This window comes from Monodelphis domestica, chromosome 2 (assembly GCF_027887165.1).
Source record: "Monodelphis domestica isolate mMonDom1 chromosome 2, mMonDom1.pri, whole genome shotgun sequence".
Lineage (NCBI taxonomy): Eukaryota > Metazoa > Chordata > Mammalia > Didelphimorphia > Didelphidae > Monodelphis > Monodelphis domestica.
In genome coordinates, this window is record NC_077228.1 from 121557503 (window position 1) to 121578083 (window position 20581).

Sequence of the window (20581 nt, forward strand, 5' to 3'; positions counted from 1 at the left end):
GATGCAAAAGTATTGCCCATTAGCTTTGCATAGACAGAAAGATAAACCTTTCACCCATCCAGAATGGTAACTAGGAATGATCTTTTCTGGCTACTTCTGAGGGTGCCCACATCAAAAGGGAAGCTCCCCTGGGAAGAGACCCTGAGCTAAAAGGATTGGATCACCTGTTTCCCACATTCTGATGCTTCGTCCCAGTTATTGGTACTTTCAACCCAATCTTCAACTCACAGTCTGGGTTTCTTGATACTAGCCTCATTTTTTCTCATTTTAAAAGTTCTTCTCTTGTTTCTCCACTAAAGTCTTCCTCTCGTGTCTCCATGAATAGAAATCCTGACAAAATCTCAATTCTGGAAGGGAACTCATAGGCCACCTGGCTCAGTCCACACTTGGGCAAGAATCCACCCCCTGCAAGGTACCCAACAAGTATTCTTCCAGCCTTGATTAAAGACCTCCAATTACATGACACAATTTAACTTCCAAAGTAGTGCATTCCATTTGGGGACAGTTCTTATTCGGAAGTTCTTCCTTATGTCAAGTCTGTCAGTCTTTCTGCAACTCCTGCTTGTTCCTAATTCTACCTCTTGGTGCCAAACAGAACCAGGCCAATCCCTCTCCCATAGGTCAGTCTTTCAAATACTTCAAGACAATTTTTACCCTGGATTTGTCACTTGTTAGAGGTGTGATCTTGGGCAAGTTGCTTCATCTCTCAGCTCCTTCTTCTGTAATACAAAACAAAACGGTGTCATCCTAGAGACTGAAGCAGATCTAGTTTGGGGGTTCAAGTCCCAGCTATGTACTATGGGATCTTGGGCAAGTCATCACCACTCCATTCCTACTCTGATGCTATTATAGGGCAAGGTAGAAATATTCCTAAATTAAGCTCTGAGATCATCTCAAAAGGATTGGTCTCAGATATTAATTTGCATTATAATGGAAGGAATACTATATTTGGAATCAGAAGACCTGAGTTCAAGTCACAGTCCTGTGTGAACTTAGGCAACAGCATGTTATAGCTGAAAGAACACAGGTATTTGGAGCTAGAGGACCTCGGTTCAAATTCTAATTCTGCTGATTATGACCTTTATGACTTTGCATGCAGTGGGCCTCTCCTTTATCATCTCTTTTTGTCAAACAATGTTTTCTCTAGTGTGGGGAGGAAAGGGAAGGAGGGAGATACCTGGAAATTTTAAAATAACAAATAAATAAATTTTTAAAAAGAGAGAGAAATGAAAGGGTTAGACTAGATCTTTTTTTTTTTACTAGATCTTTAAGGTCCCTTCTAAACCTTAGTCTAGAGTCCATGATCAATAAATCAATAAATATTTATTAAGTACCCACTGTGTGTCCAGTACTGTGCCAAGTGTGGCTACAAATATTTAAAAGGAAAGACAGTCCCTGCCCTCAAGGAGCTTATGGTCAAGTCTCTTCACACAAATAAGTTTATAAAGGGAAGAAGTTGGACTACGATTGACTTCTGATGTCCTTTGCAATCCTCTGGGCTTGAATTAATAAAGTTTACCTGCAACCAAACAAATGCTTTCACGTAAGGCATATGCCAGGCTTTCCAACACCATAGAGATCACAACATGCTGTTCTCATGGAAAGAAAACCATTCCTGAGATTTAACTATCTCAGGATGTTCTCTTCCTAAACATATTGTAGTAATTGTCACCCAAATCCTTTTTTTAAACACCTAAACAGACCAAACCCCAAACATGTGGCTTTTCTTTACAGGGACACAACTGGCTAGCTTTTTTTTGTTTGTTTGTTTTTAAACAATGGGCTAGCTGAAGGCTCTAAATTAACTGGTTAGATTTAAATGCTGGATTTGGAATCAGGAAGACCTGAGTTTGAATACTACTTAGTCTGCTTACTGGCTGTGAGATCAGGGGTTAGTCCTGGAACCTCTCTAAGCATCAGTTTCATGATTTGTAAAAAAAAAAAAAAAGGTGTTATTAGAAACTCTAGCAACAAACTACGAAGGTTTTTATAAGACTCAAACAAGAATTCTATTCAATTTAAAAATTTTTAGTAGGCACGTACTATTTTTAAAAAACCCTTACCATCTGCTTTTGAATTAATACTGTGTATTGGTTCCAGGGCAGAAGAGTGTTAAGGACTAGGTAAAAAGGGTTAAGTGACTTACCCAAGGTCATATAGCTAGGAAGTGTCTGAGGCCAAATTGGAACCCAGGATATTCCATCTATGGACTTGGATCTCTATTCATTGAGCCACCCAGTGTAGGAGTCATATAACAAATATTGAACATATTATTCTTAAGGTACTATGCTAGATTAATATAAAATACTTTCTAAAGTCAGCTAAGATTTGGGTATATGATCATTCCCTCAAATACCATATTCACATAACGCTTTGTTTTATACATTTCAATTGCACTCGTGTATTGTTTTATTTGAACAACTCTGTGGTGCAGTAGAGAGAGCACTGGACCTAGAGTCAGGAAGACCCGAGTTCAAATTTGACTTCAGATACTCACTAGCTATTTGACCTTGGGAAAGTCACATAATCCTGTTGCCTCAGGGAATGACAAACTATTCTAGTAAGAAAACCCAAATGGGGACACAATAGGTCAGACACTACTGAAAAGATGACTAAACAAAAATGGTAACTATTGTATCCAAGCTGGGTTGGTACCTCATTACCCAAGAAGCAGGAACTATGTTCTCTCTATAACACTAGATGCTAGTATAGAGCTTGAGGGACCCATTGCTCCTACTGAGTCCTGCTCAGTCCCAAATTATGCAATATTTCTTTGCTTCAGTAGATTAAGCCCAAGCTCCAAATCTCAGCAGTTTTTGTGGGTCCAGGACATTCTTCCCTCCTCCTCCTCCTCCTCTATCCTTACACATCCAAATGTTACATTTTTCCTTAGTTTCCAGAAGAAAGAAGTGAGAAAGAAAACAGTCATGTATTAAGCACCTACTATATGTCAGGCACTATACTAATTCTTTTATAAACATTAACTCCTTTGATGCTCACAGCAAAAACTCTGAATTAGGCACTATTATTATCCCCATTTTTACAGTTAAAGAAAATGAGGTAGTAGAGATTAAATGACTTGGCCAAGGTCATATAGCTAGGAAGTATGTGAGGCAGGATTTGAACTTGGGTCTTCCTGACTCCAGGCTTAACTGTATCCACTGGGTCACTTAGTCACCTCTGATAGAGGAGAAACAATTATGTTCTTAAATATGGATTTAAAGATGTTTGCTTAATTAAGCTGCATTTAGCACATTATTCCCTTGTTCAAAAATCTACTGATATTTCTTATTGACCAAAACCTAGTTCAATTCCTAGGCTTAGATTTCAAAGCACTTGGTCAATTTGTTCTACCATTCAGCAGGGTGATGTAGTAGATACAGTACTGAAGTTGGAAAATCAAGATTTAGATCTTGCCTCATGATACTTATAGCTGTATGACTCTGGGTAAGTAATTTAATTTCCCTGGGTCTCATTTATAAAATGAGGAGATTGGACCCAAAAAGCCTTTAAGATCCCTTTCGGTTCTAAATCTATGATCTTTCTCGAAATCTCTTTTCTATATATACAGGAAGTTGGTCATCTTTATTTTCAAAGAGGTCTAATTACATAATAGGGTGATGTCTTGACTCAAAAATGAATTGAAGTGAGACAGAGCTATACAAAGTCATCAGCCTCACTATCTCTTCTAGTTATTAAAATCCAGTGGCAAGACAAAAATCAGGACAACTGGCATTGGCCCAAGATACAGAGGATGACCTTGGCGTTTTTGAAGTCCAAACAAGCTCTAAGTACTTCACAATGCCTCCTTTAGCCAACTTTACGGTCTTGGAACAAACTATTCTCATCTGCCCATTCTGAAAGAGGAGTCCACATGCTTGGAGTAGGCATCTTCTAACTCACTGATAGGTTCAAGGACTTTCAGTTACCCTCAACCTGCTGTAGCCTATCTACCATGACGGTTTTACCCCAATGTGTCTACCATGCATGCTACAGCTTCTTGGACCTTCTTGGTGCTGCAGGGGAAAGCTAAATGATACCAAAATGAATGAGCAGCCCTGAAGAGACTCAGAAAACTCTCACACCAGAGGTACTAGTTCTCCCAGAACACCTCCTATACCTCTATGTATACAGGTCATCATTTTATAAATTCTTATAAAATAAGTGAATTATCATTACATCATCTTTTTAAAAATACATATATGAGACACCAACAGTGGACTGTGGACCACACAGTTCTTAGAACTGGTATAATCCTGACAGGAGGTGTTAATGTGATGGGCTTTTCTCCAACTCCCGTAGTACCAGATAGATAAGAATGTCTGATTAATACCTCCAAGAGAAAGAAGATCTACAACTTCCCATTTTATTACTTATTTTCCCTATTAAGGAGCAACTTTACCTGTTAAGGAAACTTTAAAAATCACTGGATCATTGAATTTTAGAGATAAGGATGACAATAGAGATCATTTAGTACAATACCGTTTAAAGGTGAGAAAAATGAGGCTCATCAGGGCTAGGGTTTGAACCTTAGTCATCTGGATTTTGAATTCAATTCTCTTTATTCTTATTGTAGATCAGAAGAAAGATTTTCACAGTTTATTAATCTTTTCAATATTCTTAAACTTTCCTTTCCTTCTGACACTCTATGGTCCTGTGGTCTAACCATAGTGACCCACTTTCTATTATTCCCCACATATGATGTTCCATCTTCCATCTTCATGCCTCTGCACTGACTGTCCCCTATGGATGGAATGCCTCCCCTTCTTGCCTCCACCTCTTAAAATATCTGGTTTTCTTCAAGATTTAGCTCAAAAAACCTTTCCAATTACTTACTCCCAACTAACATTTTCTACTCTAAGTTACCTTCCCTCTATTTGGTCTGCATCAGCTATGTTCCTATTTATATGCATGTTGTCTCCCTCATTTGAATAAAAGATCCTCAAGAGAAAAGTCTCATTTTTACCTTTTTTTTTTTCATCTATAGCACTTGGTCCAGTGCCTGGCACATTGTAAGAGCTTAATAAATGCTTGCTGGTGGGTTGATTTTCTTCATGTTTGGTCTTTCAAGATCTGTAGAGAAAAAAAAATCACAAAGAATATCATTACCTATATATACTTTGTTTTCTAAATCAATGAGGCAAGGGGAAATAGTGTCAGAAAGTAATATGGCAATGGCAATGGTGATGAGATAATTGAGAAAGAATTATAAAAATCAGCATTCGAAAAAGACAGAAAAGCTGGCCATAAATTGGCATACGCCCTAGATTTTTAGGAGAGCAGATTTCAAAGGATTCAGAGAAAGGTTAGAGGAGATCCTATAGCCCAAAGTTTTACAAGAGAAGTCAGCCAAAAAGGGATGGAAAGTTTTTCAAGAATAGAGTTCTAAAGGTACAGATAGAAACAATTCTGATGAGGAAGAAAAGGCAAAGCTGTCTATAGAGACAGATATGGATTGCAGGGAACTCATGGGCCAACTTAGATTTCAAAGTAACACAAATAGAAGATGAAAGAAGGGCAGGTAACAGTGGGTGAATGAGCTGAAACAGAATAAATGCTAAGAACAATGAAAAGGATTTTTTTAGATATACTGGGGAAAAGAGGAGCATCAAAGAAGTATGATAGAGAGAGAAAGCACAATTACTAAATTCTTACTTTGCTTCCATTTTCTCTGCCAAGGAGATTGATCCTTAGAATGAAAAGGATTGAAAAAAATATTTAATAAGGAGCTGAAACATAGAACAAGGAAATAATGAGAGAACATCTAGTTACACTTGATGAGTTCAAAGCAATAGACCCAGAAAAACTACATTCCAGGAATGGTCAATATGATTGCTGAGACACTGTCAGTGATCATTAAAAGATCGCAAAGGAAAGGGGGAGGTGCAGTAGGATTGAATAGAAGCTGGCAAATGTCATGATTTTCAAAAAAGAAAGAGATGAGTTGACTTCCATTCTTGGCAAATTCTAGAAGGTATTATTAAAGGGATGACTTGTGACTATATTGAAACAGAAATAGTGATCATTAAAAGATATCATGACTTTATCAAGAATAGATCATGCATCACTAACCTAATTTCCTTTTGTGAAGAGTTATTGCCATAGATTAGTTTACCTAATACTGAAACAAAATTTTTCCTACTTTCCCATGAAGAAAATAGAGAAATAGACATAGGTTAAGTCTGGATAGTAGTTTAGCTAAGTGGGTTTAGATAGAATTGAATAATTATATCCTAAAAGAAGTCATTAATTGATTAATGACAACCAAGAGAATCTCCAGCACAATGACCTAAGGATCTTGTTCTCTTTTGCTTACATTTTCATCATATATATTGGATAAAGGCAATAATATTCTTATCAAATGTCCAGATTCTGTGAGTCTACATTAAAAAGAATAGTATCAGACCTACTGGACTCTAATCATTTCACACCTAAAGTAGTGGGAGTCAGAAAATGTAGGTTCTAGTTCTACTAACTTGCAGCTGTGTAGATAAGTTATCTGCTCACCATATTCTCAGTTCTATAAAGGGATTTGGGCTATATATTTCAAGTTTCTTTCAACCAAGCAATTCTAGAAAATCAAGCATTTATTATTAATGTAATAGTTTGATATTTTAAATATAAAAATGAGCATGATGAAAGTTTGGCATGAGACCCACCAAGCCAGATCATCCCAAGAGCATTTATAGATGAAACTGGAAAGAAAACAACAAATAAAAACCAAATGAAATAGGTTTGTCAGAGTTTCTATAGTGATCTATTCTTATCAACAATGTCAGTGAAATCACCCCATAAGAAATATAACACTTCATACATGAAGAAATGGAAACAGCCTTTAATATGGTGAATTTTAGAAGAGGAGCTTTACCTGACCAATCATTTTTTCACATGGTATAGGTACTTATCAGCTCTGGAATCCTCACTACCTACAGATTCAGTGTGGAATGATTTCGGTAATCATAATTATGCAAATATGACTTTCAAGATCATACTCTATCTATAAATTAGGTAAGACCATTAAATTAAATTGGACAAAGTATTTGATATGGAATAAATAGTAAAGGAAATAACAACGGGAAGTCAAGCAATGGAATTATTCTCAGCTCTCCTCTACAAACAACTAACCAACTTTTCTAAAAACCAACACAGACAAAGAAGGTGCCTCTCTTCTAGTGTAGACAGGATGGAAGAAAGAGTCAGTTGCTCCAAGTCTCCTTTCATCTTAGTTTCAATAGCTATCTTGGAAGTCTGATGTAGTTTCTTTCTTTTTTAAACCCTTACCTTTTGTCTTAGTAGTAGTACTAAGTCAGAAATATGGCAAGGGCTAGGCAACCAAGGTTAATGACTTGCCCAGGGTCACACAGCTACAAAGTATCCAAGACTAGATTTGAACCCAGGTCCTCTCAATTGTAGGCTTGGTGCTCTATCTATTGTGCTATCTAGTTGCTCCTGATGTAGCTTCTTGAGTGCAAGCAAATGCTATATTGCTGGTTCTGGGGTAATCAGAATTACCAAGATTGTAGAATTTATGACAGACTCACCTACCTAGCTCTGCTTCATTTTTTTCTGCCTTATTAGATTCTCACAAACTCCATCAATTCCCATTCTTTGGTCACTTCAATGTTTTCAAAACGCCAGAATCCCAGGAGATTGCAACAATGAGTCCTTACATCATGATGATCTCAATCTGCACCTAAACATATAATCTCTTGGGAAATAGGGTATAAGAAACTTCTCTCCCTGGACAATGTTTTCTGTTCTCAAGTAACCAGGGCAATGAAGTCCTAGAAACTTTTCCCTGGCCACACCCAGTACAAAAATAGAAGAAATCTGTGTAAAAGACAATCATTTTAAAAGCACTGAGATATAAATTTTTAAGGTTTGTCAGAGGTGGCACCCAAAAATGTGACTGGGAACCCATCAGTAATTATTGACCCACAATACTATCTCCTTATCTGTTGGAAAACTTCAGGATAATCAACTATACATATCTTAGTAATATCCTTAGGGAGCTTCCTAATTGCTGAATAGGAATAGTGATTGAACCTGTGATTTCTTTTGTTTGTGGAATTCCTAGATAAGGCTACCAAATGCAAGTCAGCTCATTTTCTGAAATTTAGTCTGGAGAAGTGCCCAGCACAAAGAGAGAAAATTATTTGCCTGGGGTCATACTGCAAATATGTGCCAGAGACAGACCTTCCTAGCTTTGAGGTCAGCTCTTTATCCACTATTCCATGCTGTCTCTAGTAATTATTGGAAAAAATCCAAAATGGCATGGACTGACAGTGAAACAATGGGTTCCTACCCTCAGGGGTCTTCAAGTAGAAATTAATGATGGTCATTAATGATTAATGATGGGAATGTTACAGAGGAAGCTCATAGTTATGAACCAGTTAAACTAAGTGTCTTTGAGAACATCCTATACCAAAATTAACTTAGAGTGGGCAAATGACTTAAATATGAAGAGAGAAATCATAAACAAATTAGGTCAACATAGAATAGTATACCTGTCAGATCTATGGGAAGTGAAGGAATTTAAGACCAAGCAGGAGATAGAGAACACTACAACATGTAAAAGGAATAAATTTCATTTATGAATTTAATGAATAATGAATAAAATTCATTAAATTAAACAGTTTCTATACAAATAAAACCAATGCAACCAAAATTAGAAGGGAAGCAGCAAATTGGGAAAAAAAAATATAACAAAAACCTCTGACAAAGGTCTAATTTCTCAAATTTATAAGGAGCTAAATCAATTGTACAAAAAAAAAATCAAGCCATTCTCCAAATGACAAATGGTCAAGGGGCATGAATAGGCAGTTTTCATATAAAGAAATCAGAACTATCAATAAGCACATCAAAAAGTATTATAAATCTCTCATAATTAGAGAAATGCAAATAAAAACAATGCTAAGATACCACATCACACCTAGCAGATTGGTCAATATGACAGTAAAGGAAAATAATAAATGTTGGAGGGGTTGTGGCAAATCCAGAACACTAATACGTTGCTGGTGGAGTTGTGAATTAATCCAGTCATTCTGGAAGGCAATATGTAATTATGTGCAAAGGGCTTTAAAATAAAGCATACTCTTTGATCCAGCAATACCACTACTAGGTTTGTATCCCAAAGAAAAAATAAGGAAAAATACCTGAACAAAAACATTCATAGACACACTTTTTGTGGTGGGTAAAAAAACAACACTAAAAAATGAAAGGTTGTCCCTTGATTGAGGAATGGCTGAACAAATTGTGGTATATGATGGTGATGGAATACTATTATGCTGTAAGGATTGATGATCTGGAGGATTTTATATGAATTGGGAGAACCTCAATGAACTGATGCAGAGTGAAATGAGCAGAACCAGGAGAACATTATACACAGAAAGTAAAATACTGTGGAATAATACAATGTAATAGACTTTGCTACTAGTGGTAATGAAATAAGCCAGGACTCTCCTGAAGGACTTATGTGAAAGAATGCTAACCACATTGAGAGAAACAACTATGGGAGTAGAAATGCAAAAGCAAAACATATGACATCACTTATTACACACATATGGGTATATGATTTGGGGTTTAGGCTTTAAAAAAATTGCTCTATAGCAAAAATGAATAATATGGAAATAGGTATCAAGATATAACATTTGTACAACCCAGTGGAATTGCTTGTCAGCTCTGGGAGAGAGGAGGGAAAAGAGGAGGGAAAAATGAATCATGGAAAAATATTTTAAAATTAAAATTAAAATAAATAAATAGTATTCTTTGAATAAAACACGAAGGGAATGGGAAGATTTTTTGCAAATATCTTTCTACCAAAGATCACCTATTTACAATCCCTCAATTGACTGAAATTTAATGGGAATATAGGAGTATACCATATTTACTATATTGATTACAAAACTGCATTTGACTGAGTAAAACAAAACATAGCCTAAGAGGCTATCATCTAACATTCAGGGTCCCCCATGCATATAATAATCACCCAAGATTCCCTGACAGACCCAACCACAGAAATAATATTGATGAGAAGAGAGAGTTAGGTGATGTAGTGGACAGATCAATGGTCTACAGTCATCCATTAAGGCCTGAGTTTAAAAATCCAGCCTCACTAAGTAGCTGTATAATTCTAGCTAAGTCACTTCACCTGTTTATTCCCTCATCTGAAAAATGGGAATAACAATAGCATCTACTTCCCACAGTTGTTATGAGGATAAAATGAGATTTTGAGCTCTTTGCAAATGTTAAAGCATTAAATAAATGCTATCTATTATTATCATTATTGTGGAACCAAACTTTATGAGCTATAAAACAATTATAGTTTGCACTCACCAAAGGTGCTAGCCACTGTCAGAGAGAATACCCATCACAGATACAAATGAAAGAGAGAGAGAGGAGAGAGAGAGAGATCCCCTATAGATAGTAAAATTTTCTAGATGCCCCTGTTTATATATAAAATTATGCTAATTGTCTCAGGCTACAGAATATGAGAAAGCCGCTTCAGTATAATGAACAACTACTCAAGAAAGATGAATCCACATAGGAAAAACCTAAATACCTGTTGCTTAGATTATGATATTCAGTTGAAAGAAGAGTGTCTTGGTTTAACATATCCATACACATGTCTTGAACAGGTTTTTCAGATGAACAATGATCAGGGCCCAAAGTTGAATAGAAAAGAAAACTGAGAAAATGTGCTGTTATTTTTAATGAAATCAGACAACTTCCAGTAATGAAAATCCATTTTAGCAATACCAGATTCTGTCAGTGATGCTATTTGGCTAAAATTCATGGAACATTGCAGTCTCTGAAGAATCAGAATTGTGTGGGTGACAAAAAGGGCAATGGAGAAACCCATGGTGTGTGCCAGTGAACTCTATTATCAGAAATTACTTTTATTCAGGAATAACATTTCATAACATTTTAAAAATGTTATGAAAGAAAGTAAAAGACATTATCAAGGAAATATGTGATCTGAAAAGGGTATGGACTAATCATAATTGGAATGAGACATAACTAATCTGTGCTGTCTTGAGATTTACACTGGTACCTACAAAATGTTTAAAAGAACCTGTATTCAAGTTCTTTATAGGTTTGTAGTATTGTGGGGACTAATGCACCAAGTACAATTCCATCAGCAGATATGAGTATTTGAAGCCCTCTAAAATGATGGTGAGATCCCTCTTGGAAAACCGTTTGGGAGACATGAAAAAGAATTGCACAGGACAAGACCTGGATGGGTTGCAATCTGCCTCACTATATGGAGCAGTCACAATCTTAGTCAATATATTATTACATGCATTCTCTATTTCTGTTAAAAAACATGATTTACCCAAATAGAAATCTCTTGATGAAGAACTTAACCTTTTAATGCAGATGAGAAACTATTTTGCAAGTTAGAATCTTAAAGCCAAATATCAATATTATCATATTTTTGTTAAGACTAGTAAACAACTTTCTTCTCATATTATGAAATGTAGCCTAGGATGAAATTTACCCAGGCAAGAAAGCCTCCTATCTATTTTTAGAACTGGAAGAACAAGGCTCACCACCATCATCATTATTATCATCACCATCATCAATATTATTATTTTTAATCCATTCATTGACAACCCCACCTACCAAGGAGGCATCCGTTTCCTGAACTCCAAGAAGAAGAGAGAAATGTTGGAACTTGGGAAAATTTTCTGAAGGATCTTCAAAAGGAAATCTCCAGGTTACTCCCTGCTCTGGAGTTTGAGACCATTCCCCACATCTATTACCAATAATAAAAATAATATTGAACTTGGTCTTAATAAAAAGTAAATTTGCTCTCTATCCTTCAAAGCCATTTTGACTTTTAAAAAATGTATTTTCAAATGGTCACTTTCACCACTTTCTTCCACACCTCTTCATTTTCTATGGAACAGTTATATGATCCAGATGCTAAGCTGGAGAAGATATAATTCCACCTGCAACATCTGGCTCTTTGGCAGCCCAGACAGGAATCTTCAAAGATGCATCTCTGCCTCATACACAGTTAGACTGCTGGTTGGCGGCTTTATCTTCTTAGATGTAATTTTCCTTTGATTCACCTATAATTCTGAAGAATTGATGCATTTGTATCCATTTTGAATAAGGTTCTATACAAATGCTTCATTTGATCTCTGAACAGATCCTTTTATTTCCTCTTCTGTGGCCTTTCCTTTAATTCAGGCATAGTCCTAAGAGTGACTCAAAATACCATATCTAATACCTGCACAAGTAGTTATGTTTGTTTCAAAAAGATCTTGTTCTTGGGGGTGGGGAATCCCTTTCTTAGTGTTTTCAAGAAAGAGGAAACAAAATTTAGTGAAGCTTTTTTATACTCAATCATAACTTTCAAATATTCAGTCTTCCTCCTTCTTCGCACAAGCTATTTTGTGGAGATAAAGATAACACCCTCCCACACTTTCAATAGATTGAATGCTCTTCTAATTCTAAAACTCCATATTCTTAATCTCATATTAAATATATTCTCATTTTAAAATGGAAGAGAAGAGAAAGAAGGCAGATCAAAGTATAATATTTTTCATCTTAGTTGATTTAAGTTTTTATTTGGGGGTTTTGGTCTTATATGAGTATTCTCTTCCAACAATGACAAATATGGAAATATGTTTTGCATGATACATCATAATACATGTATAACCCAGATCAAATTGCTTACTATATTTGGGAGTGAGGAAGTATGGAGACAATTTGGATTTTATAATTGTGGAAAATGTAAGCTGAAAATTATTATTGCATGTAATTTGGAAAATAAAATATCTTTTTTTTTTTTAGAAAATAAAATATCTTAAAGAGAAAATGTAAGGAAATGCCCTATACTATTATTTATAAAATGTGACAGCATATTTTATTTAAAAGATATATACTCATACATTCTTTGTGTCCCCTTCAAAGTAACTCCATTGGGAGAATATGCTTATTCTAATGATGTCATGATTATTCAAGACATTTATAGAATGCCTCTTTGAAATCTGTCTTCAAAGATTGTGACACATTCTTCTAAATCTAATCAGTGATGGCAAATCTTTATTTTTCAAGGACCCATTGAGTTTTTAGAAACATCCAAAAGTCACTTGAAGCTAATTTTGGTAAATAAGGTGGGTGATCAAGCTGGAGAACACAGTTTGTGATCAATGACAAGTTGTGATTATGTGGCTTATAATTTGGCTCTTAAGGCAGCTTCCAAAGAAGAGTCCCCAAAAAGTTTGGAGCAACAGCAGAATCATTAGAATGTGTATAATTTCCTAAAGGAAACTATTCTAAAGGACAAGACTCATTAGGAAGGTTAATCCTGGCATTTTCACCAAAAAATAAGTTATTGCTTTACAGTTACACTTCATATGCTCCTTATTTTTTATTTTTATTAGCACTCAGATTTTTCTTCTCTATGCTTCCTTCTAGTTTTCTTAGAGGATCGTATTAAATAAATAAACTGCAATACCACAGAGACAGAATTGTATAGGTTTGGAGAACACTGTCCAGGAATTCAGAAGTCTTCTATTGTCCTGGTTCAAGGCATACAACCTGGCTCAAGGGACTCAGTTCCCTCATCTGATCAGCTGAAACATGAAGTTCTTTAAGATACTTTCTAGCAATGTCTTTGACACCAATATGATTCATATATTGTTTGTGAAGTTAGACTACATAATATCCAAGGTCCCTTCCAACTCTATGAATGAATGATCCTATGATCATTATCATTCAGAAATTTTATATGTCTGGGGATGGGAAAAATAAATTAATAAACATTTATTAGATACCAGTGCTCTGCACCCTTCTTCCTTTCCTCCAACCCTTCATTTTTCCTTCTATTTCCTTTCTTTCCTGCCTTCCTTCCCTTCTTCCTTCCCTTTCCTTTTCCTTCCTTGTTTCCTTCACTCCTTCTTCCCTTCCTCTCTCTCCTTCTTTCCTTCTTTCTTCCCTTCCTTCCTCCATTCCTCTCCTCCTTTATTTCTTTCCTTTATTATTTTATTTCTTCTCTTCTTCCCTCTCTTCCTTTTATTTTTCTCCTCCTTCTCTCCCTTTATTCTTCCCTCCATTTATTCTTCCTTCCTCCCCTCCTCCCTCCTCCTTCCCTCCCTCCCTCCTCCTTCCCTCCCTCCCTCCTCCTTCCCTCCTTCCCTCCCTCCCTTCCTTCCTTCCTCCCTCCCTCCCTCCTTCCTTCCCTCCCTCCCTCCCTCCCTCCCTTCCTTCCTTCCTTCCTTCCTTCCTTCTTTCCTTCCTTCCTTCCTTCCTTCCTTCTTTCCTTCCTTCCTTCCTTCCTTCCTTCCTTCCTTCCTTCCTTCCTTCCTTCCTTCCTTCCTTCCTTCCTTCCTTCCTTCCTTCCTTCCTTCCTTCCTTCCTTCTTTCTTTCCTCCCTCCCTCCCTCCCTTCCTTCCTCCCTTCCTTCCTTCCTTCCTCCCTCCTTCCCTCCCTCCCTCCCTCCCTCCATATTACTCCCTCCCTCCCTCCCTCCCTTCCTCCCTCCCTTCCTCCCTCCCTTCCTTCCTTCCTTCCTTCCTTCCTTCCTTCCTTCCTTCCTTCCTTCCTTCCTTCCTTCCATCCTTCCTTCCTTCCTTCCTTCCTTCCTCCCTCCCTCCCTCCTGTAAACCTTAAAATTTCGTAGACTTATAAATGTTGGAAATTTCACCATTGGGAATTCATACTTGAAAATTTTCCTATTGATAGTGGGTCTTGGCTATTGGAATATGAACCCCATTGGCATGGGAGGTTCCTCCTCCTCCCACTTTAGGACAGAAACCTTTTGCTGAACAATGGAAAGGACTTTGACCTATGCTTAAGCATAGAACAGGAATTTCTTTGAGTCATGATTGATTTTAGAATTGATACAATGGAGATACTTGGAATGACAGAACCAAGTCTTGGAAATTGCAATCTCCACCCTACTCAGTCCTAACAGGATTTAGGAAGGGCTGCAGCATAGATCAAAATTTAATTATTCCAATCTCTACCCTACTCAGGGTAACAGGATTTAGGAAGGGCTGTAGCAAAAGATCAAGATTTAATTATTTGAGAATATGACCTCCAACAGACATGTGCAAAGCCACAGACCTCTGGGTGGTCCTGGGTTAAGCTAGAGCCACCATTGGCACAGGGAAAATGATGGACAGTGATCGGTAGATGTGAGAACTGAGGGGAGGGAACTTGGATGGTTTCCTTAAAGATAGAGGGGTCTGAGGACTGGGGGGTTGGTTGGAGAGTTTTGGCTCTGAGTGGTTGGAGAGGTGCTCTGAGAAGCTTGCTCTGAAGGAAGCTGGATGTGGAGGCCCCGGAGACTGTTTCTCCATTTTGGTCACGTGAGTAATAGGGACTGATCTCCTTTCTTTGCCCCAGCTATCTAAGGGCTTGGGCCTTTTGGCCCAGCCTAAGCAGAGGGGGTATTTAAGCCCTATTCCCTTCTCTCCCCTTTCTCTCTCTCTCTCTCTCTCTCTCTCTCTCTCTCTCTCTCTCTCTCTCTCTCTCTCTCCTTTCTTCCTCCTGTTTGTAATTAAACTCTATAAAAGGCTGATGGCTGACTTGAGTTTTCATTTAGGAATTACATAGCTGAATTCCTTGGTGACCTTAAATTAATATATATCAGTCTTTTAAAAGTGATTTCCTTGTCACACTCCCTCCCTCCCTCCCTCCCTCCCTCCCTCCCTTCCTTCCTTCCTTCCTTCCTTCCTTCCTTCCTTCCTTCCTTCCTTCCTTCCTTCCTTCCTTCCTTCCTTCCTTCCTTCCTTCCTTCCTCCCTTCCTTCCTTCCTTTCTTCCTCCCTTCCTTCCTTCCTCCCTTCCTTCCTTCCTCCCTTCCTCCCTTCCTCTCTTCCTTCCTTCCTCCCTCCCTTCCTCTCTTCCTTCCTCCCTTCCTTCCTTCCTTCCTTCCTCCCTCCCTTCCTTCCTTCCTTCCTTCCTTCCTTCCTTCCTTCCTCCCTCCCTCCCTCCCTTCCTTCCTTCCTTCCTTCCTTCCTTCCTTCCTTCCTTCCTTCCTTCCTTCCTTCCTTCCTTCCTTCCTTCCTTCCTTCCTTCCTCCCTCCCTCTGTCCCTCCCTCCCTTCCTTCCTTCCTCCCTCTGTCCCTCCCTCCCTCCCTTCCTCCCTTCCTTCCTTCCTTCCTCCCTCCCTCCCTCCCTCCCTCCCTTCCTTCCTTCCTTCTTTCCTTCCTTCCTTCCTTCCTCCCTCCCTTCCTTCCTTCCTTCCTTCCTTCCTTCCTTCCTTCCTTCCTTCCTTCCTTCCTTCCTTCCCCACTTCCCATAGTAGGTTCTAAATAAATCTAATGTTAAATTTCTCTATATAGCAAGATAAGTATGAGATGGTGGACTTTAAGAAGACCTGAATTCAGATCTTACCTCAAGCATTTATTAGCTGTGCAACCTCAGCCAAGTCACTTTCTATTCCCCAGACTTAACCTCTGTTTTAGATGGTTTGCCATTAATGTGGGTTGCCTGCCATCTGGGTTGGTAAAAGGAGTTCCCACAGTGATGAAATCACAGATATATACACATAAATAGCACTTTCAAACACATTAATCTATTTGAGCTTCCCAACAACCCTGTGGCTTCAGTAGTGCCATTATCATCACACTAATTTTAAGGATGATAAGAAAGTAAAGTCCATAGAGGGTCTATTTAAGGAACTTGCCCCAAATCACACAGACTTAAAATTAATTCTTCAAAATCCAAGTCCAGGGACTTAGATTCCATTTGGAATCTAGGAATTTCCGCCATACCAGATTTCCTCTAGTCAAAATGCCTTAGAGGCATAGAATATCCATGCGATTTAGACCACAAAAACAAAGAATCATAAAAGGTCTTATAGGAGGCCTGTTTTTTGGCCACTGCATAGAACCGTGACCATACCATGCTAGAAAGATGTCAAAGACCATAGCCTATAAAGGGAAGCTACTTTTAAGATTGGTTCTTTGGCATTAGGAGAATCTGAACCTTATTCACCTAAGAAGCCTCCTTCACAATATAATCTGAAGAGTACCCAAAGGCCAAACTAATTAACAAAGTGTCACACATTCATAATCCTTAGATCCAAATAACTAGGTTAAGGACTTATCTCCAAAATGCCACCACAAAAATACAAATAATTTTCTCAGGCATCTAATTGTCAAATTCTAGGCATAGGGAAGGCTTCAAAAAAGGAGAGGATACAGAAAACTATAAAGGAGCAAGAAGGTATCAGTGAAATAGTTCATGTAAAATGGTAAAAGAGGCAAAAAAAAACTACTGAAGAGAAGAGTGCTTTAAAAAGCAGAATTTGTCAAATGGGGGGGGGGTTAAATTTATGGTTGAACTGAATATTTAATTGGTCACCAGGGATTTAATTTTTAATTCCCAAAAATGAATTACTAAAGTAAAATGGAATTTATGGTAGTTTATTTTATTTTTACAATAGAGGTAAAATATTAAGGAAGAGAGAAAAGAGGGGGAGAGGAAGGAGAGATGGGGGGGAGGGAGGGAGGGAGAGAGAGCTTCAACTTCCTCTGAGTCAGTTAGAAATTCAAAGGCCCCAACCAGAGGAAAAGAGTCTCGAGAAACTGGGCCTTTCCCAGAGGCTCACGTCTCCAGAAAGGGCAAGGAAGGAAGTCAGCCTTGACACTCATCACATTGTCAGTTCATTCAGCAGATTCTTTTATCAGCCTCAACTCCAGCAGTTTTCACTCCAAGTGACTCCCTTTAAGTCTCTCTTCACTCCAAGTCTGAGTCTCTGCTTCAACTTTTAAAGACCTTTTCCTCTTCTGTCACTTCCCCTAAATTTTACATCTCCCAATCACAGCTGATGCTCCACTCCAGGACTGCCCACTCTTTCACACGTGGGTCACAGACCTCCCACTCAATGTATGAAATGAGTGTTCACACCTTTTTGTGGTTAAAATCCAAAATGGGTAGATCTCCATACTCAATTTTAAGTACTGTGCTTTACACTTTGGGGATTAAAATCTAAAAATAGATAGGGGATTACAATTTAATCTTCACAATCTAGGAAGAGCTAAGTACCTTCATTGTTACAATCAGGGGAGAGCCAAATCCAATCTTCATGGGGCAAGGCACAAAAACTCACTGAATAAAACAATTCCTTAAAAATTAGCACTGGGAAAGTGGAAGCTAATGATTCCATGAGATTTCAATAAATAATAAAAACAAATTCAAAAGAATGAAAAAAAATAAAAGAAAATGTAATATAACTCATTGGAAAAAACCCAACTGATCTGGAAAACAGATCCAGGAGAGATAATTTAACAATTATCGAACTACCTAAAAGCCACAATAAAATAAAATAAAATAGCCTATACACTATAATTCAAGAAATTATTATGGAAACCTGACCTGATATCTTAGATCAGAGAGTAAAATAGAAATTCAAAGAATCCAACAATCCCCACCTGAAAGAGATCTCAAAAAAGTGTAGAAGAATATTATATCCCACAGCTTCCAAGTAAAGGAGAAAATATGTCAAATAGCCATAAAAATCAATTTAAATACTTTGGATCAACAATGAGGTTCTTCCACATTAAAGGACTGGAGCATTTGTAATATAACATTCTGGAAGGAAAAGGAGCTAGGATTGTTGTAAAGAATCACTTAACAATCAAAAAAAGGAGTACAATCTTTGGGATAAAAATGTGTATTTAATGAAATAGAGAACTTTCAAGAATTCCTGATGAAAAGATTAGAGCTAAATAGAAATTTTAACTTTCAAATACAACACTTAAGGGAAGTATAGAAAGGTAAGTATGAAAATCATTAGGGAAGTAATAAAGATAAAATGTTTACATTTCTGTTTCAGAAGATGATACTTATAAATGAACATTTTTATCATTATTAGGGCAGTTAGGACTATACATAGAAAGAGGGATGTGTGTGAAATGAAAATGATAGGATGATTTAAAAATGAAATTAAGGAGGAAGAGGAATGAAATGAGAGAAGGGGGAGGAGAAAGAAAAAATGGGGAAAATTACCTCACATAAAAGAAAAGTGAAAGGAGGAGTTTTTACATTAGAAGAGAAGATGGACATAGGTAACAGTTGTTATGATTAGAATTGGCTCAAAGAAGGAATAACATACACACTTAGTTGAATGTAGAGTCAACTACCCTATAGAGATATAGGAAGCCAAGGGGATAAGGGAAGGAGAGTAAGAGGGGCTGATAGAAGGAGGGGCAGGTTGAGGGAGGTGATTAGAAGCAAAAAAAAAAAACTCTTCAGGAGGGATTTACTAAAAAGAGAGAAAGAAGGATAAATGGGGAAAATCAGAATTTGAGAGAAATATACAGCTAATTATCATAACCATAACTGTGAATGGAATGAACTCACCCATGGATCATGGAATGAATTAAAAACCAGGATCCAATAAGACATTGCTTATAAGAGACACACTTGAATCAGAGAGAGAGACACTGGACAAAGACAAGGAGCTGGAGAAGAATCTATTATGCTTCAGCTGACATGAAAAAATAACAATAATAAAGTAGGGGGAACAGTCATAATCTCAGACAAAACAAAAGCAAAAATAGACCTAGTTAAAAAAAAGATAAGCAAAAAAAAACTGCATTTTCTGAAAGGTACCAAAATATAATGAAATAATATTAGTACTAAACACATATGCACCAAATGGCAAAGTATCAAGTTACAGAAGAAAATGGACAACAAAACTATACTAACGTGGGACCTCAATTTTCCCCTGTAGAACTAGATGAATATAATCATAAAATAAATAAGGAAAAAAAGTTAAGGAGATGAATAGAATTTTATAAAAGATAGAGATATGTTTTATAACCCTCAGAGAAAATAGAATGGGAATAGAAAGGAATATACTTTTTTCAGATGTACATGGCACCCTTCATAAAAATCAACATGTATTGAGACATAAAAACGTCATAGCCAAATGTAGAAAAACAGAACTATTAAATGCATCCTTTTCAGACCATGATGCAATAAAAATTATATTAATGAAGCTCCTTGGAAACAGATTAAAAATTCGTTGGAAATGAAATAATTTAATCCTAAAGAATGAACAAGTCCAAAAAAATTGGAAATGCATTTACACTTAAGCTATGTATTAGGTCTTAAGAGGCCACAAGGACCTACAGGGTGATGGAACAAAGTTAGCTCTCCTATCACATTCCTCATTGGCCTCCATGTCTTATATCTCTTCCCTCTCTAATTCATATATTATTGTTGTTGTTTAGTCATTTCAGTCATGTACAATACTTTGTGACCTCATTTGGAGTCTTCTTGGGAAAGAGACTGGAATGGCTTGTCATTTCCTTCTCCAGTTGAGTTTACAAGTGAGAAAACTGAAGCAATGAGGGCTAAGTGACTTAACCAGAGTCACACAACTAGTAAGTGTCTGATGCTGGAATTGAACTCAGGTTTTCCTGACTCTAGTTCTAGTACTTTATCTACTGAGTCTCCCAGTTACATATTCTACATGGCTGAAAAAATGATTTTCTTAATGCCCAGATATTACCATGCTATTCTTCTACTTAAAACTCCAGTTCCACCTTATTTTCTTTAGGATCAAATATAGCCTTCTCTATTTAGCATGTAAAGTTCTTCACAACCTT